This window comes from Rhinolophus sinicus, chromosome 15, assembly GCF_057876585.1.
Source record: "Rhinolophus sinicus isolate RSI-liver-muscle chromosome 15, RSI-T2T, whole genome shotgun sequence".
Lineage (NCBI taxonomy): Eukaryota > Metazoa > Chordata > Mammalia > Chiroptera > Rhinolophidae > Rhinolophus > Rhinolophus sinicus.
Window position 1 is genome coordinate 40,852,318 of NC_142515.1, and position 24,730 is coordinate 40,877,047.

The 24,730-nt window shown below is 36.6% G+C and overlaps 1 protein-coding gene and 1 pseudogene across 2 annotated transcripts in view; one reads left to right on the forward strand and one right to left on the reverse strand.

The window, feature by feature from the left end:
* The window catches only part of ANK3 (ankyrin 3), a 593,532-nt gene that overhangs the window by 538,701 nt on the left and 30,101 nt on the right, over positions 1-24,730 (reverse strand). The window lies entirely within an intron of this gene.
* Positions 21,699-23,700, forward strand: LOC109447437 (large ribosomal subunit protein uL6 pseudogene; annotated as a pseudogene).

Here is a 24,730-nt window from a genome sequence, read left to right on the forward strand (position 1 = left end):
TAAGTACCTTGAAAATGCCATTAGGATATGTATCCCTCCCTTCCTCCATGTAAAAAAAAAGAGAGAGAAGGAAGGAAGGAAGGAAGGAAGGAAGGAAGGAAGGAAGGAAGGAAGGAAGGAAGGAAAAAACAAAGAAAGAAAAGAAAGAAAAGAAAGAAAAAGAAAGAAAGAAAGAAAGAAAGAAAGAAAGAAAGAAAGAAAGAAAGAAAGAAAAGAAAGAAAGAAAGAAAGAAAGAAAAAAGCTGCAGCAAGCACCATTTGGTTATATGTCCCTACATAATTGGAGTGGGGTTTAAGTCTGGTCACAACCATGGAAAGAGGACGCACATCCTGTGGTTACCATCCATTGTGAATGAGGGGCGGGAGAACCACCCCACTCTAGGGCTGAGCCAGATGTCAGATAAAAAGGAATTCCCCATTTCGTACTAAGAGGATGTAGAAAAGGTCCCTCTTGAGTTCTTATAGTCAAACAAGAATGTTCTCAACTACAAATTTAAAATGTTACAGATGTTGTTGAATTAAATAAAACATTGACATGTTCAAAGCAATTTTTGCAGCACAGAATGATTCTTACCAATTTCTGAGTCTTAAAAAAAAAGAAATCAAAGCAGTAAAATGAAAAAAGTTCATAAAAATTAAAGGGCTCAACCTCTAAAAACACATCAAAGTCTTAGACATAGGAAGGTGGACCATCTTCTGGAAACACCTTTTATGTATAATTTTGTGCTTTACAACCCTGTCCAAGGTTGTACTCAAGCTGTCTCCATTTCCACTCCAATTCACATTCCATCGTGACTCCCTCCCTTGTCCCTTCTTTCCTTCCCAGTGAGTACATGGGTGGACGGGGGACATCTTGAAGGCCTCAGACACTGGGTTCAGAGCTTGTAGATCTGCATTGCTATGCAATCCAGTCAACCCTAGGCCCAGTTATCTCCCCAGTAATATCCGTTTCCCTATTCTGGAATGGCCCCGAGTCTCTCTCCTTCTAGGTTAGGGCAGTGCTTCTCAGTCTTTAGCTTGTGACAGAATCACCTACAAGTCTCCTTAAAACACAGATTGCTGGGAAAAACCTCCCAGTTTGGATATAGTAAATTTGGGTTAGAGTGAATAAAACTGCATTTCTAGCAATTTCCCGGGTGGTACTGAAGCTTGTTAATCTGGGGCTCACACTTTCAAGAACAGTGCGCTAGGAAATAGGTGCACTCCTGCTCCTTGGTCTATTCCAAATAACCCTCCTTCACTACTTAGAAGAGGGAGGGGAAGGAAGCTCCACGAACATACGTCCTCACTGTCCTCCCTAGCAGGAGGGGTGACCCAGAGAAGCCAGAAATAACACATCGGACTAAGGGTCTCACTGAAAGTCTGGTCTCCCTTCTCTCTCTCCCAATTACTCATGACAAAATGAAGATTCTGAGTAGAGAGGGTGTCCCTGAAATGTAAGAACTACTTAGGAAGTGACTATTCTTAGGACTGGGGAACACGGCAGTGTGGCACTAATTATAGCATTTCAAGGACACAGAAGCCGACCGACACACAGATATAAATAAGTACCGGCCTTACAATATGAAGAGCCGGTGGGCTGTTTTTACATCATTAACATCAGGGGATGGGTACTGCTAGCTGCCAGGTGCCAGGAGTTTTTTAATTATAGGGACATTACTCATTCCTGCTGTATAGGAGAAATGTGGAGAAGACACTGGGGATCTTCTCTTTCACTGCAAAAAAAAAAAAGTTTCAAGCAGGTGCAGAGCAGCCAAGCTCAGCTTGTACCATCAAGAAAGCTTTGTCCTCCTCCAATGATGGTGTTATACCTTTTGGGGCCAGCAATTTTTGCTTATGATCTCCTGATGTCACGGAGTCTAACTGATCAGACTTGTGTCATGGCCCTATACATGTCAAACAGGTTTTTCTCCTTTCATGCTCTGATTGAAGCTACAATCAAAGAAGAGCACTTTTTGTGAACAGTTTCCTCACAACCATGTCCACTCCTGACCACTGTCGGCACAGAAGGTGAGTGTTCGGTTACTTGACAAACTTTTCTTTTGTTCCCAAAGCTAGTATTCAGCCACATGCTAGCAGGCAGCAGCTTAAACTCATCCAAGGGCTCCATCCTGATTCTTGCAAGTTCTCTACTGAGGATTTTCATTTTCCTGTCCTGATGGACGCTCAGCTTGTCAGAGGCTGGCACCCTATATACAGCAGTTGGGTGCTATTGGGTCACCACTCACACCTGAACTCATTCCCACCACTCTGCTGAAATGTTCTTATCAAGGGCACCAGTTATCTCCAGATTTCCAGCTCTACCGGGTATCTTCCTGGCTGTATCTTATTCAGCCTCTCAGCAGCCTTGGACAATTGAAACATGCCATCCTGAAGCCCTGCCTTTCAAGGTTTCCACAACACTACACACCCTGGTTTTCCTCGGCCACTCCTTCTCACTTTCTTCTGTGGACATCTTCCAACCTCTAAATGTTAGATTCAGTCCCTTGGGGCTAGGTCATGCCCCACCCTGCCCTTTCCTTCTGTCTATTCTTTCCCTGGGTGATTTTAAATATCCCTATGACTACAAACACAATGGATAGACTCTGACCTCCTCTCTGAACTCCCGAAACATATACAACTGCTTACTGGACACCTCCCCTAGATACTCAAAACCAACCTCCTAATATTCTCTTCAAGCTGACTGCCTTACTGGTCTTCCTCATCTCCATAAATTGCACCATGAAGAACCTCAGAGTTGCTCAGACAGGAAACCTGGATTTCATTCTTGATTCCTCCTCTTCCTTCACATCTCCCTGTTATCAAGACCTGTAGATCTGAACTCTAACATCTAGCCTAGATCTACCCACTTCTACCACCACTGCCACTCACCTAGTCCAGGCCCATTATCTAGCCCCTGAACTACTTCAACAGGCTCCTCACTGGCCTCCCTGCTTCCCTTCTTTCTCCCTCATAAGCCATTTTCCACCAGCAGCCAGAGTATTCTTTTAGAAAGCATCATGCTGCTCCTGGTTTTGAACCCTTCAGGAGCTTTCCGCTGTGGCATAGGTTGTTGGTTGCCTGATCCAACATCCATTTTCCCTCCCACTAAGTAACAGAAACATGATACTTAGTTGAGTGTTCTTCACCCAAAATAAAAGATTATACTGTCTCTTATAACTGATGAAGGCCATTTGACTAAGTTCTGGCCAACTGGCTCTAGGAAGGCTACTTAAGGAACTGATCGGCTAGGAGGAGGTCCCCATTTTGCCCTTGTGACTTTCTTTCTTCTCTGGTCTACAACAAGGATGCTGCTGGCCATGATGCAACCTTCAGGATGGAAGCCATGCAATAGGGGAGCAGAGCCAAAACTAATTGAATAAATAAATGAATTAATAAGGGCCTAGGTCCCAGATTACCCTGGATTTTCTACCATAAGAGTCCTTTCATGAGAGAGAAAGGATAAACTTTAAACTTTGATGTTGTATAAATCACTCTGGGGGAGGGGGCAGTAGTATTCAGTTATATGCAGGTGATCTAAATGCAAATATAGCAGGAATTTATATTAAAAACCCCGACTCTTTATGATCTACTGGGCCCTCCATGATTTGGCTCCAGCCTACCTCTCCCACTCTTTTCTAGTACATGTCAGTCATACTGGCTCCCTCTCAATTCCTCCAACAGGCCAAACGGTTCCCTACCTCAGGGCCTTTGCACAAGATCTTCCCTCTCCCCTCCCAGCCCTTCTCCTGACTGACCCTTACTAATCCATCTGGTTTCAGTTAAAGGTCACGTCCTCTCAGAGGTCTTCTCTGGCATCCCCACCTAAGTGGGTCTTCCTGGTTACATACTAACTCTACATTCTGTTTGCCTTTGTCACAACACTTTTTGCCTTTGTAAATTTTCTTTTTGTTACTGAACCTACACAGGTGCATGTGTATGTATGTGTTCCCCTGGCCGGGCTGTAAGCTGCAAGGCCAGGAATGTGTGTCCGTGTGGCTCTTGTTCACCATTATACACCAGTATCCAGTCCAGCCCAGGATACTGTGAAAACGAAGGCATCTGTCTTACAAGGCTAAGTCATAAAAGACGTTGCAGTTTCTATCTTACTCTGTCTTGGATCACTGACTGTGGAGGAAGCCAGCTGCCATGTTGTGAGGGCATTCAAGAAGCTCAACGGAGAGGCCCACATTGTAAGGATGCTCAAACACCTTATAAAGAAGTTTACATAGTGAGGCAGTACAGCCCGCTGCCAACGACCAGCACTAACTTGCTAGACATGTGAGCAAGCTACCCCCAGTCATGTGTGCAAACAACTGCAGTCCGAGCTGCCATCTTGGCAGCGACCTCATGAAGGAACATGAGCCATAATCATTTAGTTAAGATGCCTCTAGCCCACAGAAACTGTATGAGAGAATATTGATTGTTTTAAGCTGCTACGTTCTGCTATAATTTGTTACTTAACAATAGACAACAAATATATACATTTTGATCATGTTTGCATTTAGATGAGGACCACCTATCTCAAACCAGGAAAACTTGAAAGAGTTCATGTGACAGGATGATGAAATAACTGTTGAAAGTTTTAAAACTTGTGCTGCAAGCATATTTTGCTTAAAAAACATTTTAATGGGTATAGAAAAGTGACTCATGAGAGACTGTAAGGTCCTATTCTTTCTTCTCAATAAGCAAAAAAAAGTCATAAGAACAGGAAATAACTCATATTATCAGGGGTCTAACTAATTCTGACCTCTCCTCAGAATGCTTTCTCAAGTTTGACCTCTCCCAGTGTTCACTGTGAAAATAAAGATGTTTGAGGACAAAAGCATCTAGTAAACTCAACTTCTTTTGATTGCTGCTCCCTTGAATCCCTTTCCTTCTGCACTGTGCAGGCTACCCTCCTCTCTCTTCTCCCATGTGGCTACAAAGGCGGAAGAAAGAAGACTCAGAGGAGTATTAGAGAATTTGCAGACTGAGTTGTAATCAAGATGACTTAAGGGATTTGGTGGCATAAGTCACACTGCTGACACTGTCTCTAATCTAGGCACAGAGTCTTCACTGCTCAGGAATGGTCAAGTTCAGTTCACGCGGGTAGGAAACAGCATACACGTTTGGGCAAAAGTCATACATAGTCATAAACATTGTTGGGTGACCTGCAGAGTCCTCCTTGATTATGGGTCCCCAACTGAAGTCCATGGATCTATTCTCAGAATATGAGAATTATCTTAATTATGTGTCTTTATTCCAATTATAAATGGTTCTTTAATGAGATAAACTTTAGATATAGTGAATTAAAATGCATAATTTGATGAGCTTTGATAAATGCGTGCACTCATGAAATGAATACTGAAATAAAAATATGAAGAAGTTTCCATCATCTTTGTCCTTTTCCAAGTTATCTCCCCTTTTGAGGCAACCCTGTTTTGATTTATATCATCTTACCAATGACAATCTTTCAAACATTCATACCAATGCCTTCTGAATCATCTGGATAACTGCAACTGAATACTATGCCCAGTTTATGCACACAATCAAGGTGACATCAGGTAGTAATATATCAAATATTTCTGAGCTGATTAAAAAAAAAAAGCATAAACAACACCTTTAAGTCCTGGTAACATGGGCATGTTGAACCCATTTCATAAATGGCTAGTGACCAGTTTGAATTGGAAGTGGCAATTTATTTGCAGCAACATATCATTATCATTGCTTGTATTATTTTGTTTATATGGGATGTATAAAACAGTTTTGGGTTTACAGTTGCACAAGTTATAAGTATAAAGTGTTCAAGCCAAGCTTTGTACTTTTACATATTTAAGTAATGGGAACCTAAAAAAAAAAATTAAGTAAACACTGACAGGCCACAATAATTTTTTTTTTTCTTTTAAAAGGAGTCATTACATAACTTAAGTTTGAAAAACACTGCTTTATCCCACACATCAATCCTGACAGAATCTCACTATCTCCCTTTGAAGGTACAAGGATTCAAGGGTTTGAGGTCATCACTAAATCTTTGCAGCCAGGCTACCATGACCCATTCTTCTCCACCTATCTTCTTACGCCTAATTCAACCCAGTGTACCCAAAAACATTCCCGCCCACACAATCTGCCCTTTTCTAAATGTGTGCAACAGACAGTATGAATTTTTGTTTCCCTGAGAATTCCTGGGTTCTTCTCAACTCTTGAATTCTACAACATGCACAAAACTGATAATAACAATTTTTCAAGTGAATCCAAAGTAGAAATGGAGAAAATAACATATAGTAAATAATATATACTAAAATTGGGCACTTCATTTCTGAAATTAGACAGGAATAGTGCCTACATATAGGACAAAGGTTCTTAAACCAGTGTTCATAAAATGCCTGGAAATGTATACTAAATTTTGTGTTTATAAATATGTACATTTTTCTCAAAAAGGGTCCATAGCTTTCTTTAGAGCTTAAATTAAACACTAGTCAAAAAAAGTGGTAAAAAATCATAAGGCTATGCAAAGGTCAATTAGCTATTACATTTCTCTACACATTTGGGGTCACCATCCCCCATGAACGTAGCCAACAAAGAAAATGAAACATGGAGATAATTTGAGGGGTGGGGAGGAGATACAAAAATCTATATTTGAAATAGTAATTTAAAACTTAAATTACAACATAGGTTCACCTCAAAAACAAGGATATTCCGGTTTTTTCTACCTCATCTATACACTGTTAATTATAAAAATTATGACTATCACAAAAGGTAAGGCATATTTAATTTTGGTGTAGAATGTAAAATATTCAATAAAAGAAATGAAAATGTTATAACAAAGAAAAATAGATGGTGTTCAATTTTTTAATGAAAAATTCAAATTACTTGCTCTACTAACAGCAGATAATTCTTGCAAATAATTTGAAAATATTTTACCTGTTATCAATCAAAAATGGAATGAAACCAATAGAAATCAGCTTAAAAACGTGTGTTCACATGCTTATTTAATTTTAAAATATGAATTAGACTATCACTTTTATATATAAGCTTATTATTCTACATTTTCTTTAAGTCATTATAGGTATATGCTAATAGAATTATAAACTAACTTCTATTATACACATTTTTAGTAATCTGTATTCATGACACATACCAGCAAGTCATCGTATTTGTTGAAAAATCTATCTCTGCATTTCTACACTAAAAATGACATTTATCAATTATAAAACACTAACATAAATAAATTTCAAGCTACGATACGCTGATAGGATCATTAATGATCATGACTGTTTCAGTGTCATGTTGAAAACGGAATCACTGGAGGGTGTACAAAATGTTGAGAACTAAAGGTGACTAACAATGATGAAAGAAGATAAGCCCCATGAGTCCTCATCCATTCAAAAGTCTGAAGGTTAAGTGGCGCCACTGTGATGCTTGCTCATAGCTGAGGACATGCTCCCAGGGCAGAGTGGATGGCTGACACCAAGAGACCTTGAGTGTAACGGTAAAGTTATATAGTCCAGAGAAAATGATCAGCAATCCTCCTAAACAAATTTGATCGGAGAAGCTGCAACATTCATCCTATCATGTTCCTTCAAAGAATTACTGACTGAGACACACACACAGTGAGGCAACCAAGTGAAGGAGAAGCTAAGACACGAAAAGGAGCAGAAGGGATATATGTATTTGTAGTGGGGGCGGGTAATTGAGGGTAAATGGGATCATATATATGGTGATGGAAGAAGGAGAACTGACTCTGGGTGGTGAACACCCATGTGATATATAGACGATGTAATACAGAATTGTACACCTGAAACCTGTGAAACTTTACTAATCATTGTCACCCCAATAAACTTTAATTAAAATAATAAATAAATAATCACTTTACTTCTAGATTTAAATCAGTACATGTCTCTCTCCAAAGACATTAGTATACATTGTGTTATTTAAATGTTTAAAATTTATCAAAGGGAAAAAAATCTTTCGTTTGGAGGCTGTGGTGATACAATTTTTGAAAACTGATTTTGAATAATTCATTTAGTTTTCCTACTGATATAAGCAGCTTACAAAGCTGTAACCTTACCATTACAGTTTTCAAAGAAGTCAGCATATTTGGACTAGCTACATAAGTATATTTGGCCCCTCTGGATGCCTTAGATTTGGAAATAGTTAGGTAGGATTTAAAATTATTTATGAACCATGAAAGCACCAGCCTTTCCAATCAAGCATCAAGTTTGGTCTCAAGAGACTCTCAAATTCCAAGTTGTTTCTCACAACCTCACCTAGAGACTGAATCCCAAATTAATCCTTTCCCAGCTACAAAAAAAAAAAAAAAAAAAAAAAAAAGACACCAAACACTACTAGCTTTTCCTTACATGATGAAGCACAATACTCCTTCCAAATGCCAGACTCTGCTAAACTTCTACTGGTCCTTTGTCACAGAAGCTAAATTCCATCCAGCTGCTCAAATCCACTCAGACTGCCCTACTTACGGACAGTACTTTACCACACTAAGTTAGGGGGGAAATGGAAATGAGGCAGTTATCTGTGACCTGGTGGTTTTATCCTCATAGAGGAAGAACAAATTATATAAAACACAGGCTGAGAAAAAGGCAACGTAACTTTAGGACAACTTTCTTACTCTCCATGAACATGAAGGCAATAAGAAGAGCTCTGAGAATTAGTTTTACTATTTCAAAAACCCTAAAGAAACTGTATTTTAAAGTACATTAAGGTTGTGGAATCCAACAAGAAAATAAATTGGTAAGGCTTTTGTGTGAATTAAATTGGCAGCTGAGCAAAACAGGATATTTCATGCTGACAGTTATATTGGCTTAAGCATGGGAAAATGGGAAAACAGATGATTACTTAAGAAATAATTCTGTGGGCAAAATTTCAGAACATTGAGTTAGAAGAATAAAAACAAGAAAGTCTGGAATAGCTTTAGAACCACAATGCCTAAGTATACATAAGAGTATATATTTAAGCAAAGCACAAAGTATCTTATTATCTAGCTTAAACACTGAATATGGCTTTCTTCTCCTTAGAATTAAAAAATGTATATTTAAAAATGCTTAATTTATAAAATGCCTTATATACTAGAATATATATTCAATATCATTACTAAATAAAATCTACAGAAGCTATCATGGATAATACTATAAGGCTACTAACAAACATTTATTATCTTATTCTGCTTTAATATTTATGTAAATTATTCACTTATGGATTATTGATTACAAAGACAAAATTAAAGACATGTTAGGACTCCAAAGTCTCAGAAATATAAAAATAATTTTTGGAGGTTGACTCAATATTTTGTTTGTTTGTTTGTTTGTTTGTTTTCCATAATGTCTGAGGCCCAGAAGAATAAAGGAAAACGCCAACCACAGGCCTAACCCAAGGTTGGATCTTGGACACGGAAGTAAGTTAATAAGAGTCTGAGACTGGGTTTTAAAGAGTTGGGTGGCTGACTACAGAAAACAGGTTGAACTGAAAAGCAAGGGTGGAGATCACAGAGCAAAGGGTTTAGGGAACAGGAGAGATCATTGGTAAGGAGATTGTTCAGGATGGGAATTGCAGGGTGCTCAGCCTGATACAGAGTTAAACCACAGGTCTGGAATTATACAACCAGAAAGCTCAATGAATTGATGAATAAGTTCCACAGTCTGCATACATACCAGAATATCCAAAATGATGCATGGAACAAGGCAGACAAAGAACTGATCTGAGAGATGAAATATTCCAGTAATAGGTTCTGAGTAGCAGGGACACAGCACAGAAGATGGGAGTGCCTTGAGGACCAGGAAGAAGGCAGCAAGTAGTAGCATGGCCCGGCGGCTCCAAGTCATGGAAGGAGTGGGGAAGAGGGTTACTAAAGTCCTTTGAAAACCAGTTACTCCCATGAAGATGTCCCTGAATATCTAGCCCATACTCTCCTCGGTTTCTACATAATGCTGCAGTCTTGCCTAATCTCAGTCTTCTAGGAATGGCTCTATGGAATGACACTGAATGGCCCATGAGACCTTCTCCTCCTCTTTTCACTCAACCCCCTCTTCCTTTCACAATTCAATTACCATGTACAAGTATATGTTTCCCAAATCTATGTAATTGAATTTCTTTTCGAAACTCCAAACCACTGTGTTTCTCCATTCAGATGGCCTGAAGGTGCCTCCGGCTCATCACCAAAATGGAACTCATCTTCTCCATTGATCAGACACAGCAGGGTGTATGTGGTGTTTAAGAGCCAGGATTCTGGGCTCAGACTGCCGGGTCTGAATTCTGGCTCCATCACTTACTGGGGCAGATTGTTCATCTCTCCGCGCCTCCATTGTCTATAAAATGAAAATCAACAGTACCTCTTTCATGGAGCCAAACACAGGCCTTTTTGGCAAGGATAGAGGAGTAGAAGTCAAACCAATAGCATCAAACTTGCTAATTAATGGAGGCCTAATTTCAGCCGTATCACTCTCACTGCCTAACACAGTACAGTTCCCTGTCCTTATGCCCTAAAGGGAAGAGGAGTTACCATGTTTCCCTGAAAATAAGACCTAGCTGGACAATCAGCTCTAATGCATCTTTTGGAGCAAAACTTAATATAAGACCTGGTCTTATTTTACTATAATATAAGACCCGGTCTTTATAATATATGATATGATATAATATAATATAACACCAGGCCTTATATTATTTTTGCTCTAAAAGACACATTAGAGCTGATTGTCGGGCTAGGTCTTATTTTCGGGGAAACACGGTAGAAACATATTCCTGAATTTCACTCTGAAGATATTTTACAAGTGGGGTTTCCTTTTTAGAAACATAGAGTTTGCCTTTTCTCAACTGTACCTTAAAAGCCAGAAATCTATGAGAAGTCTGTTTTGAATTTATAAAGGGCAAAATCTACCAGATTGCTCTCCTTTTATATTTTTCCAAACTCTTGCACAGTTATTTCTTTATACAGTTCTCATAAGCATCACCCGAATTTTCCGAACTAACATACTGAGGCTCATAGAATGAAAGTAAGTGGCCAGAACTACATGCCAGACATTCCATTCCCAAGTTAGTGCATCTTTCTGTCACATAGATGCATCTTTTCATTAAAAGAAAAATAAAACATGATACATTTACCTCAGATAAACTTACTCATTAAAATCCATGGAACTACCTTAATTCCCTAAGAACATTTTTAATTTACGCATCCACAATAATTTTTGTTTGTTTGTTTAGTCAATACTAACCAATAAAACTAGTATCAAATCATTATGTAGGGTTAAAATAAATGTGCAGTCATGGAGGCAGCAAAAAAAAAAGTATAAACATATTAAATAGAGAACTAACAATCGCTGTCTTAGAAGGGAGGGGAAGCAGTCTGATAAATACGATAAACCTTAACGTTGGTGAAGACTCATCCTCATTATTACACTGTCCTTCACTTGGGCAGGGTATCGCCAGAACAAAAAGCTCAATATGAGTATGTTAAAAGATGTGGCAGGGTTTTTAATGCCCCTCCTTCAATTATTAGAAAATGCTTGTTAATGTTCCAGACTGAGAGTGTGTTTTAAATCATTTAGATTTTTCTTGGCAAGATTGCTCAAAGTCTTATAGAAAAATGCAGCTGCTCCATCCACTTAGATAAGCCACAGCTGCCATAAAAAGAGCACAAAAGAAGTTCCATCATCTTGAGAGGTGAACACACAAATCATAGTCTTAAGTATATTGTTTGCATTTTTCCTTAATGGAGAAATTCAGAAAAGGGTCTGAAAGTCTAATCTGTTTATGCTGCATGATAGCCAAACACCCTTTCAAAAACCAACGTAAAGGCAAAATGGCCAACAGCATTTGATGTCAAATTGCATTCACTTCCCTTGATAAAAAGCCTTGTAACTGTACTAACTGTAGTCTAAGAGACTTTAAAGTATAGTCGATCTTGTCATTAGCATTTGCTAAATAGCTACTGCACGTTTATTACGTAGAAATGATCTACATTATAGAAGAGTCGCAAAACTTCACTTAATCTAAAAAGCATTGATAATACATTTTATAATGGGAAATGTTATTTGTAATTGAAAATGGGAACGGAAAATAAATGCCTAGAATGATGACCTAGAGAATCAAGAGCAGGACTAGGTAAGCTATGAAGAGACACTGAAGATTCATTTGTACACAGGTAAATGTTGGGACTCTGAAAGCCAATCTGCGAGGGAGAAAATGTAAAGAAAGAAACAAAGGACTTCTAATGAAGACATAAACCCACCAGTTATCTATATCTGCTACAAGCATAAAAATGGAAAGTAATATATAAACAGAACAAAGAAAATTATACATCACTCCTAATATAAACAGAGCAAAAAAAGTGTTAAGTAAAAATTTTCTCATAGATGAGAAAATCTAATAGCATTATTAATTCTCCCCAAAATTAATCTATAAATTCAAAACAATTCCAATCAAAATCAAAATAGAATTTTTCATGAAAATTGACAAATTGATATCAAATTTTGTAAAAGAGTATGAATAGTGAGGATAATTTTAAATAAGGGGAAACAGTGTGCCCTAGATATCAAGAATATTTACAGAACTATCGTATTTAAGACCCCATGGTACTGAAACAGAGATAAATAGGCCACTAAAACCAGACAGAGAGCCCAGAAACAGACCCAAATACATATACATAGAAACTTGCTATCTGACCCAAGCAGAAGCGGAAAGAACAAACAAGAATAACCAATAAAAAAAACTGTACATATATGCTACACTTGAATCCTAACTTTACTCCATAAACAAAAATCAATTCCTGATGGATTAAAGAATAAAACATCAAAAGAAAAAATGTAATACTTTTAGAAGGAAATAGAGGAGACTATATTTGTGAACTTTGAGTAAGAAAGGATTTCCTAAGCTGGATTTAAAAAGCACAAAACATAAAGAAAAATAAATTAAATTAACCAAATTAAATGTTAAACTTCTACTTATCAAAAGACACTATAAAAATGTTTAAATACCAGACTGAAAATGCTTATGTGCAAGCCAAACAAAAAAGATGCAGATGCTGAATATATAATGACGGCCAACAAGTCAATGAGGAAAACACAAAGGACCTTATTAAAAAAAAAGTCAAGAGGCGGCTGAATAGCTCTGTCGGTTGGAGAGCGAGCTCTCAGCAACAAGGTTGCCGGTTCGATTCCCGCATGGTATGGTGTGCTGTGCTCCCTGCAATTAAAGACTGGAAACAGCGAATGGACTTGGAGCTGGGCTGTGCCCTCCACAGCTAGGTGGAGGGATGGCGACGTGGAACTGATGGCCCCTGGAGTGGAGCTGATGGGCGCTGGAGAAACACACTGTTCCCCAATAAATATTCCCCAATAAATTTTTTTTTAATTTTTTTTAAAAGGTCAAGATTATTAGACAATTTATAAAAGAGGAAACTGAAACAGCCAATAGACATATAAAAGTACTTCAACCTCATTTGAAATCGGGAAATAGAGTAAATTAAAACCACAGTGAGATTCATTTCACAACCAAAAATTGACAAAAATTTTAAAAACACAATTTCAAGAGTTGAAATAATATGAAAAAATGTCATCTCTTGGATGATGGAGGTTGCTGTAAACTTAATTAGTACCAATATTTTAGAGAGCAAACTGGTAATATCTTGTAAAGTTAAAGATGTACATATATATCAAAACCCCCAAAGGCTTAAAAATAAATTTAAAAATGTGCATACCCTTAGATTCAGCAATTCTTCTTACTCCTATACCCAAGGAGAGATTTTTAAAGACCTTCCATTGTTTTATATTATTTTAATATTTATATAACAAATATCTATATAGTACTATGTGTCAAGTACTATTCTAAGTTTTTTATAAATATTAACTCATTTAGTCCTCATTACAACTCCATGACTTAGGTATAATTATTATCATCAGTTTACTTTTTATTTCATTTTTGGAGCTCATGTATACAACACTGGATGAATCAGTATCCTTTATTCCTGACACCATCTCCTCCAATTTTTACCTAGTAGCTAGATTGTTAATAATGTTAATGATGTGATAAGTATTTGAACCAGAAAAGATTTCCCTGGTCCGTGCTTTTAGCCCCTACAAAATACTGACTCTTGGTTTCTAATATAAAAGGAAGAAAAGAGGAAACAAATGGTATGTATATCAGCAGAGAATGGATGCCTACATAAAGTGTATTTATAAAATGAAATCACTTACTGCAATTAAAAATGAAGTAGAGCCATATACAAATATGAATAAATCTCACAATCGTGATGTTGAACAAAAAAAGTACAGAATTGTATGTAGAGCTTGAACCATTTATATGAAATTTGAAACAATACTATGCATTCTTTATAGATGCAAACATGCCATGGTAGTATGAGAACATGCTCGAGAATAGCAAATACCAACTTTCAGATACAGTTATTCTGGGCACGCAGTGAGAAAGAAATCACATTAGAAAGGGGGGGGGGAAGCAGGGATAAACAGTATTTATATATTTTGCTTTTAAAGAAATATCTAGAACAAATGTGGCCACAAAAAAAAAAAAAAAAAGGAAAGCTGATGGATGGATTCACAGATAATCATTATAATATTTACCCTAATTGTATATATTAGAAAAACTTAAGAAGGTGTTTTTTAAAGGAAACTAGATGAGTGGGATATACTAAATATTCACAACCCAACATAACAACTAAGGCAGGAAGGTTATACTGACTTGACCTGAGGAATGATTTTACAGGTTGGATGTTCTTTTCTAGAAACCACCTCTCCGAGGGAGACAGTCACTTCTCCTGTATGAGATTTGTAGTATCCTTCAAAATATGCAATTCAAGTTAAAAACAATATTGAGATATCAGTATACATAAATACAAAGTAGTTCTAATTTCACCAGTAATTACAGAAAATAATTCAACGTATTCAGTATTTATTTATAAGACAGGCAATGTAGTTTTCTAAAATTACTTTGATACCTTTCATGAAGTACGAAATAAAATTTTTCCAACTAATTTTTTCAAAAAAGAAGAAAGGAATGAGGATTATTGTTGTTGTTTTGGTGCTTCTCATTGGCTGGCGCCCATTGGAGGCATATTTTTAATCTGCTTCATTGGGTAAGTCCACTGCTGTCACCTCCACCTCCACCAAACCTCTGGTGAAAATAACCAAAAGATCATTAATACAGCTTATCAACCACGTATGACCTACTGCCTCCTTGGAGTGATTTAACCAAGAGCTGTACACTTAGAAGCCATCAGAAGCCAGGCAGGAAAATGTAAAAGTGTGAAGCTTCTGGGTATATAGCAGCAGTAAGAACTGTTGCTGGGACTGTTTCTAGCCCATGAAAAGGTGTGCATATTCTGTGTGTGTTTAAATATTAGGCTGGGCTATAACACAAGGTTGCTGATAGACATTTCCAGGCTAATTCTGCTCACAGGCCACTGTTTTATAACTCCTGAATTAAGGCAATACAGATTTGCTCCCCCATTCAGACAAACTGTATTAGTAACTTGATTCAAAATGTCCATTTGGATGTTTTCACTTCTTTTTAGTGGGCAGATAGTCAGTTTATGGCATCTGCCCACAGATCCTTCAGATCAAAGTCAGCTGTCCTATACTCTATGGCAGACCTCCCAATCTTTCCCATTTCTTGACACATGTAGAAAATAATATTTAGACTAGCACTCCGGGTAAGAACAAAAGGCTGCTCGCTGTGATAGGCAAATTGGCCTGGGAGCTCCTGCCAAATCTGAGACAGAGAGGACCAATATATCTGAACCCCATTCCCTGTGGTGTGGCACATCGTTGGCAAGCTCTGCTCTGTGAGGTTTTATTCCAGTACCTCAAGGCTGCATAATACAATGCTTAGGAGTAGAGACTGGGGGGGGGAGGGGGAAGGTTAACTAATGTGTGACCTTGGGAAAATTACTTAATCGTACCACGCCACTGTTTCCCTGTATGTAACATGGCGAGGATAAAACCAGTATGAACTCTATTGGGTTATTATAAGGATTACATAAATGCAAAGTACTTAGAATTGTACTTGGCATACAGGAAATGTACCACTTTTTACTTATTTAAATTACCAGCAGATCAAAAGCAAATTCTTAAAGAACCTATAGAGGGTGCATGTCTCTGATCTTCACAAAAGGCAAAGTGAGAAGACCATTTTTCCCAACCAAAATATAGGCCAGGCTCTTTGACCTTTTAATAGAACATGTCAGTTATGTCTCTTGCCTGTCTAACATGGATTGCTTAGTAACACACCAACACCAAATATAGTAGCTGCATTTCAATCCCTAACCCTAGGCCTTCATCTGCTACTTTCTTTCTCTCAAAAGCCCAGCTGAGCTTTTTGAAATATTTAAGAATAAATAATTTAAGACAGTATTTCTGAAATGTGTTCTGCCAACACATACACACACTCACGTACCTGTACTACAAACTCATTTCCAGCAGGAACTCTCTCCTCTCTCTTACGCCCAATAAGATGGGTTATTAGAACCCAATAGCCTCAGCTCGAAGGAATATGCCAGTGAACCCTCTATTCCTCATCATTAGCTAAATTCAAGTAGTGTCCAAGTAGACCAAACTTGTGTGGACTACATTATTTAAGGTTCACATAGACATTATTCAAAACACTGTGTGTTGTTTTTAAGACTTTAATTTTTAGGGCAGTTTTAGGTTCATAGCAAAATTAATACAGAAATTTCGCACATACCCCTGACCCCATACATGCACAGCCTCTCCCATTATCAACATCACCTAAACATTTGTTACAACTGATGAATCTATTATTAGGTTGGTGCAATAGTAATTGCGGTTTAAAAGGTTAAATATTGCAAAAACCGCAATTATTTTTGCACCAACCTAATACATAGACACATCATAATCACCCAAAGTCCATAGTTTACATTAGGGTTCACTCTTAGTGTTTTACATTCTATGGGCCTGAACAAATGTATAATGACATGCACTCATCATTACTCACAGAGTATTTTCACTGCTCTAAAAATTCCGTCTTCTGCCTATTCATCCCTTGCCCCTCCCCAACCACTGATCGTTTTACTTTCTCCGTAATTTTGCCTTTCCCAGAATGTCATATAGTTGGAATCATACAGTATTCATGCTTTTAAGATTCGCTTCTTTCACTTAGCCACATGGATTTAAATTTCTTCCATGTCTTTGGATATTTTGAAAGCTCACTTCCTGTTAGCACCAAATAATATTCCATTGTCTGGATGGACTACAGTTTATCCATTCACCTAATGAAGGACATCTTGGATGCTTCCAAGTTTTAGCAATGATGATTAAAGTCGCTACAAACATCCACGCACAGGTTTTTGTGGGAACAGAAGGTTTCAACTCCTTTGGGTAAATACCGAGGAGTGTAAGTGATGGATCATGTGTGAAGAGTGTTTATTTCTCTGGAAGAAACCACCAAACTGTGGCGGTTCATTTTGCATTCCCACTGGCAATGTACAAGAGTTCCTGTTGCTCCACAATCTTGCCAACATTTGCCATGGTCCAGATTTTGGGCATTCTAATAGGTGTGTAGCGGTATCTCATTGTTGTTTTAATTTGCATTACTCTGATGGTATATGATGTGGCACAGGCTCTCATACGCTTTTTTGCCATCGGTATATATTCTTTGGTGAGTTGCCTGTTAATATTAAGGGTTTTTGTGTTTTGTTTTGTTTTGTTTTGACTCACCACATATTATCTTATATAAAACATCGTGTGAAGACAGTATCAATACACGGGGCAGGGCCTCTATATGAGCAATACTGGCCTAAGTTTGCCTGAGCACAGTAGCACTGCCTCTGCTGACCTCCAGCTGCTGTGCTGCTGTGCTTCCTGTGTTAGATGAGACCAATGTAGTCCAAAGTATTGTGCCTTCTCACATGGGAGACCTAGAACAGGGGTCTTCAGACTGGGGTTATGTGTACTCCACAAGGTTCTGGAGGACAAACCGAAACATGGATATTTTATGTATCAATTTCCAGATTCTCTATTTCCATTTTTACCCTCCTAAAATTGATCTGCCCTACCTAAGAATACATCGTGAGAGTACCAGTCCTACAGTTGGCCTTTTCTTCCTCTTCTTTTTCTCTTCTCATAGCCCCCGCTCTCCTCCCAATTTACAAAAAAAAAAAAAAAAAAAAAAAGCAAATCTCTTTCCAATTTTGAATCTTTCTAGGATGCATAGCCTCAGGATATAACAATCACTGGGGTTCCAAAAATAAGGATAGTTCAAATTTTACTGCAGTCAATTCAAGAAACTGAATGGCCTTATTGTTTGATGAACACACTCTCTTGTAATTCAGGTGATTTTCAATTTTCTGCTTTGAACAAAACCAAAGAAAGGCATAATCCACTTGTCAACTGACCCTTAAAAAGTAATTGTTGATAAAAGATTGCTACGTGAGTTTTGGCAGATGATATAGTAGCAGGTGAAAGAACTAAATGACACTGTTATAATAAAACTCCTTTTATTACCATTTATTATTCATGTGAACCAAGTTTCTCAAGATTATAGCTATAAAAATAAAAACTGAAACGAAATTGTTGTTGAACCCAGTTTTATTCTGGTAATAATTAATATTCAAATAAGAAGACATAAAAAAGGATCATCTATCTCTTTAAGAAATGCATTTCCAAGATATTTTACTTTATAAAAATATAATGATTCTCAATTTAATAATTTGTGCTACTTGAATAAAGTTTATACTGCTAATAATTACAATGGTAAATTAATCCAACAGATAATTTCTTAGAATTTAAATCTTTGTCGTCACAGAAAATTTTTAAATAATTATTTTAAATTTATATGCATTTTTATTGCCAGAAAGTATAATGCAGTGATCAATTAAAAAAAAACAATTTAGCATAAAAGTGTATTTCATTACAATGTAATTCTACTTAGGAAGGGGAAGGATATACACATTCAAGGATAAAAGGGAATAATATAAAATTTAGCTGTTCAAGATCTTGTTTATGTTTGTCTAATGGATGACCAGAGACCTTAAAATTGCTATGTTATTTCAATTTCATTGGCTACATTTAAAAGAATGATGTAATGGCATCATTTTTTAAGTGACAATGTTTACCATATACAGGATATCACACCATTTGCAAGAGTTTAAATTTATGGTAAAAATGTTAGATGTCAACTGAAAAATGTGTGAAGAGGCAAATAGTTTTTTTTCATAATTCTTTCAGGGGATGCAAAGCCTACAAGCTTAGAAGTTCATGTAAATAGTGTACTTAAATATAGATATTACCCACATCACAGCTTAGGTTTCTGTACAGTTCTCTCTCTTTCCCATCCCACCCCCTCTCCCAATCACCCTTTGATGTTTTGGTTTTTGTTGTTCTTCTGCTTTTATACGACCAGGGCATAGAGCACTGTGCAACCTAAAGTCAGATGCATTACAAGTAAGTTGAAATCAAGAAACTAAATACATATACAAAATATCTACTGTAGAGAATATCAGTGACGTACATAATTCCAACTCAGAGAAAATTCAACTTACGAAAGCAATAACCTTCATTTTTTTCTGCTTAATATATTAAGTTTCACATACAGTAAGTTCATCAGCTGTCTCATGAATTAATTTAAAGTTTTCACATAATTTGAATGTCTAAAACTTAAATTAAAAGTAATATAAAACACACCTGAAAGTCACAAAAGTAGACTTGAATTAGAAAGGGAAAAATATTCCTTGATTAGAAAGACTCAACATCCCAAAGATGTCAGATCTATGTTAATTTATTAATTTAAAACAATCCAAATAAAAATATAATTTCCCCTCTGAAGATAGGCAAGTCAATTCTGAAGTTCATTTAAAAGAATGAACATACGACAAAGCCAGAAAAATCCTGCATAAGATGGAGTTCAGGTGGCTAGCTGTACCAGATATTAAAACATTTATAAAGTCTCTAATATTAAAACAGTCTGGTATTGACACATGAGTAAGCAGACAAATCAAGTAAAATACAAAATCAAGAATTACTTCCAATTACAATTGCAAATCTAATATTGATAAAGACAGACTCTCACTTGGCAGAATGATATTTTAATAACTAAATCGAAAAAATATAAAACCGGATCCCTTCCTCATACCATACACTAAGATAAATTCCAAATGGATCAGAAATTTAAATGTAAAAAATACTAGAGGAATACCTGAGTCAATTCCTCTATAACCAAAGAATGGAGAAAGCTTTTCTAATTACAGACCCAAACCCTAAAAGCAATAACAGAGATAACTTGATTACTAAAAATAAAAAGAAAAATCAAACCAGCAAAAGAAATAATAAGATTAGTAAAATGACAAAAATGGAAAAAATGTTTACAATTTTTATCACAAAGGGAATATCAGTTATATATAAAGAATTTCTTAAAAATAGAAAAAAAAAGACAATGATATAGAAAATGGGCTAGAAAAATAGTTGACTGAAAAATAAGGGAAAATATCTTAATTGTATGATAAAAACTCAATATTCTTTATAAGAGAAACAAAAATCAAAACACTGCCCATATGTGACTTTTTAACCCATTAAATTGGTAAGAATAGTGTTTGATGACATACTCTGTGGATGTGGCTGTGAAAAAACTGGCATACTCATACACTAGTGGAAATTCAAAACAGTACAGCCTCTATGAAAGGAAATTTGCCAATATTCAGCAAAACCGTGTACTCATTTGCCTTTTGACCAATCAACATTGTTTTAGACATTTATTTCAAAGATAACTAGCAAAAACATGAAAAGACATAGGCTAGCAAAAAAAAACAAATAAACGAAAAAAAACTCATGAAAAGACAAGGCAATTCATGGCAGGATTATTTATGATGGCAAAAATCTGGAAATCAAAAGTCCATCAAGAGATGACAAGAGAAATAAAATTGTGGTACATTAACACAATGGAGTTCTCCACAGTTCTGAAGTAATCTCAGGGATATCTTGTGAAGTAAAATGAGCAAGGTGGGGTAAGTGTGTTATAGTAGACTATCATTTATCTAAAAAAGGGAATGTAAATATCTACCCAAAATGGCCTATTACGCTAAAGACAATGTAAGGGTTAAACCGTAAACTTTAAAATAGTTAATTAAAGGGGAAGGGAAGGAACAAGGCAGAAGGAAAATAAATAATGTACATAATTATTAAATTAAATTAAATTTTAAAGCAGGAATTCCTAAAAAATCAAAAATAAAATGAAAACAAATGTGTGGCTACTGGGAGGCCTAACTATATAGAAACTACACCACGTGATTTTGAAACAAGTAATTTGTATAGCCCAAGTGATACACAGAGACAAAAAACTAGGGGAGAAAAACACATTTTGCAGTAATCGCATTGTTGACTACAATATTGGTATTGTTATTTTGAGATTGTTAAGTGTATACAGTCATGCATCACATAACAATGTTTTGATCAACAACAGACTGCATATACCATGGTGGTCCCACAAGATTATAATGGAGCTGAAAAATTCCTATCATCTGGTGATTTCACAGCTGTCACAATGTAACACAGCAGCGCAACGTTACTCACTGTTTGTGGTGATGCTAATGTAAACAAACTTACTGTCAGTCCCATAAAAGTATAGCACATACAATTACGTCTAGTACATAATACTTGATAATAAATGACCATGTTACTGGTTTATGTATTTACTAGACTATACTTTTTATCGTTATTATAGAGTGTACTTTTCTACTCATTGAAAAAATGGTTTGGTTCTTCGCTGACTCTACTGCGAGGATGCAGACCAGTCTCAGCAATCAGACTGTGGGCATTCCAGAAAACGTTGACATCACACTGAAGGGACCACAGTCATTGGGAAGGACCCAAAGGCACCCTGCGGAGGGACTTCAGTCACATCAATCTAGAACTCAGTCTCCTTGGAAAGAAGAAGAGTCTCCGGGTTGACAAACGGTGGGAAAATAGAAAGGAACTGGCTACTGTTCGCACTATCTGTAGTCATGGACAGAACATGATCAAGGGTGTTACACTGGGCTTCCATTACAAGATGAGGTCTGTGTGTGCTCACTTCCCCATCAACGTCGTTATTCAGGAGAATGGTTCTCTTGTGGAAATCCGAAATTTCTTGGGTGAAAAATACATCTACACGGTTCAGATGAGGTCAGGTGTTTCTTGTTCAGTATCTCAAGCCCAGAACGATGAGTTAATTCTTGAAGGAAATGACACTGAACTTGTATCAAACTCAGCTGATTTGATTCAACAAGCCACAACAGTTAAGGATATCAGAAAATTTTGGGATGGTATCTATGTTTCTGAAAAAGGGACAGTTCAGCAGTCTGATGAATAAGATGTAAGTTGTCCAGCTATAGAAGCACCAAGACATCAAGACACCGAGGGAATCTCAACTTTGTGATATTTTGAAGGTGCAATAAAAGACATGTATTGGGAGGGAAAAAAATTGTTGTAAAACAGTTTGCCATGTTATGTCAGCAGCAGCCTCATATATCTCACGGGTACTATGTATCTTGATTGCATCATTTTCTCTTGTGTTTGATTGACTCCTGTGTTGTTTTCTATAGTAAGTTAACAAGCTGTACAGGCTTGTAGCCTAGGAGCAATAGACTATACCATATAGCCTAGGTGTGTAGTAGGCTAGACTTATCTAGGTTTTGTAAGTGCACTCTGGGATGTTTGCAAGACAAAATCACCTAAGGATGCATTTCTTAGAATGTATCACTTTCATTAAGTGGTGCATGACTGTACTCTAAAATACATCGAGAGTAATCATTTGGTATTCTAGTCCAATCATTTCTGGGGACTAATTCTTAATGAGTAAAAAAAGAGGTACGGATGTTACATAGGAGACAAGTGAACTAACTTGTTATTTTGAGAAGTTCCTCTATGAATTGTACCAAAAGATAAACAAATAGTGGATGTAAGGATTTTTTTCCTTTACAGTATGACGTCCACAAAAAAAGGAAAATTAATTATAGATTTAGCAAAGAATGAATTCTAGAATCAGAATACAATTTTGTGCTTCTTAAATATTAGTGGATCTGTGCATTTCTTCCTTAGTAAAGAGACAACCAAGCATTCATTATGTTGCCTCCACATAGAAGGGTGTACTATAACCTATCAAGTTCTACCCACGCCCCAAAAAAATCTGAATCTGATATCACTTTTAAATCCAACTATTAATTTACAGGAAATAGAAGAGCACGTTCCATGATAATTTAGGGATGCAATCAGCAAACAAAAGACTTAGTTTCTTTAACAAATAATTGAAAAAGAAAAAAACAGAGGAGGAGAAACCAATAGATTAAAAGAAAGTCAAGAAACACGTCAACCAACTGCAATGTGTGGATCTTTTTAGGATCCTGATTCATAAAAACAATTTTAAAATATTATGATATTTAAGAGACAACTGGAAATTTGAACTTACTGGATATTTGACTATATTTAAGGAATTATTATTGAAGTTTTAGGTATCATTAAGATTTAAGTATTGTGGTTACATTAGGATTTTTCTTTTTAATTCTTATCTCTCAGAGATACAAGTAGAATATTTAGAGTTGGAAGTATTTTGACACCCTAAATTTGCTACAAAATAATACAGGAGAGAGAGAAATGGACGGGGTATAGATGAAAGCAGGTTAGTCATGTGTCTATAATTGTTAAGGCTAGATGACAGGTAGGTGAGAGTTTATGCTACAATTCTGTCTAATTATGTACACGTTTAAAATTTTCCACAATAAAAAGATAATCAAAGCATTTGGTTTCTACCTCCAAATAGCACATTTATTTTTGATGAACAGTTTCTAATTATAAGCTCCTTCTTCAAAACTAAGATGCTACAGAATCTTTTAAAAGAAAAAAAGGATATACAGTAATTTTATTTAAAGTATTTCAAAAACACTAAAAAGTAGAGTAATAGAACCAACAGCTTTATATCTCCCACCAACCATAAAACATAAAGTATCAAAAATATGTTTTCCACAATAATACTTTTCCCTCTGTCCACCACTGCCTACCCTCTCCAAAGGTAAACACTATTTTGAATTTAGTGATGAATAGTCCCACGTGTGGTAGCCAGTCTTTAACCCTTTCACTGCATTAATTGATTTCAAGTTTGTTTGTTTTTTTCAAAATGTGTCAAAAATCCACGAAAAAATTAAAAGTTGATATTTGGACTAGTTTATACATATATACTTGAACTCCGCAGTGGAGGGAAAAGTGTTTTTGAACTTGTGGGGTAAACTCAAATGCGGCAGTCAGCAGATGTAAATATTCATTTGAATATATCCAAACGTCGCAGAAAAGGAGTTAAAGACAGTTCTCCAGCGAACAATGCCTCTAGGTGTTCATGCCCTTCTGGAGGCTCTAAGACTTCCTCTTGGTCAATAGAATGTGGTGGAACTGATACTGTGTAACTTGTTAAGACAGGTCATAAAAAGCCTTGCAACTTTCACTTCAATCTCTTGAAACATCTGCACTATGGTCACTACATTGTGCTCCACTGTGTGAAGCCCAGACCTTATGGAGAAGCCACCAGTAGGCTGAGCTCTCAGCTGAAAGCCAACACCAACTTCAACTGTCATCCGCCTGAGCCAGTCATCTTGACAATTCAGTGCACTTGAGCCTTCAGATGATCCCAGCCCAGCCCCAGTCACTGTCTCCATGAGAAATCCCAAGGGAGCTGAACCAAGTCTATGAACAGAATCACTAGAGAAGAAAAAAATTGATATTTTAAGCCACTACGTTTATAGATGAATTTTTACACAGCAATATATCACCAG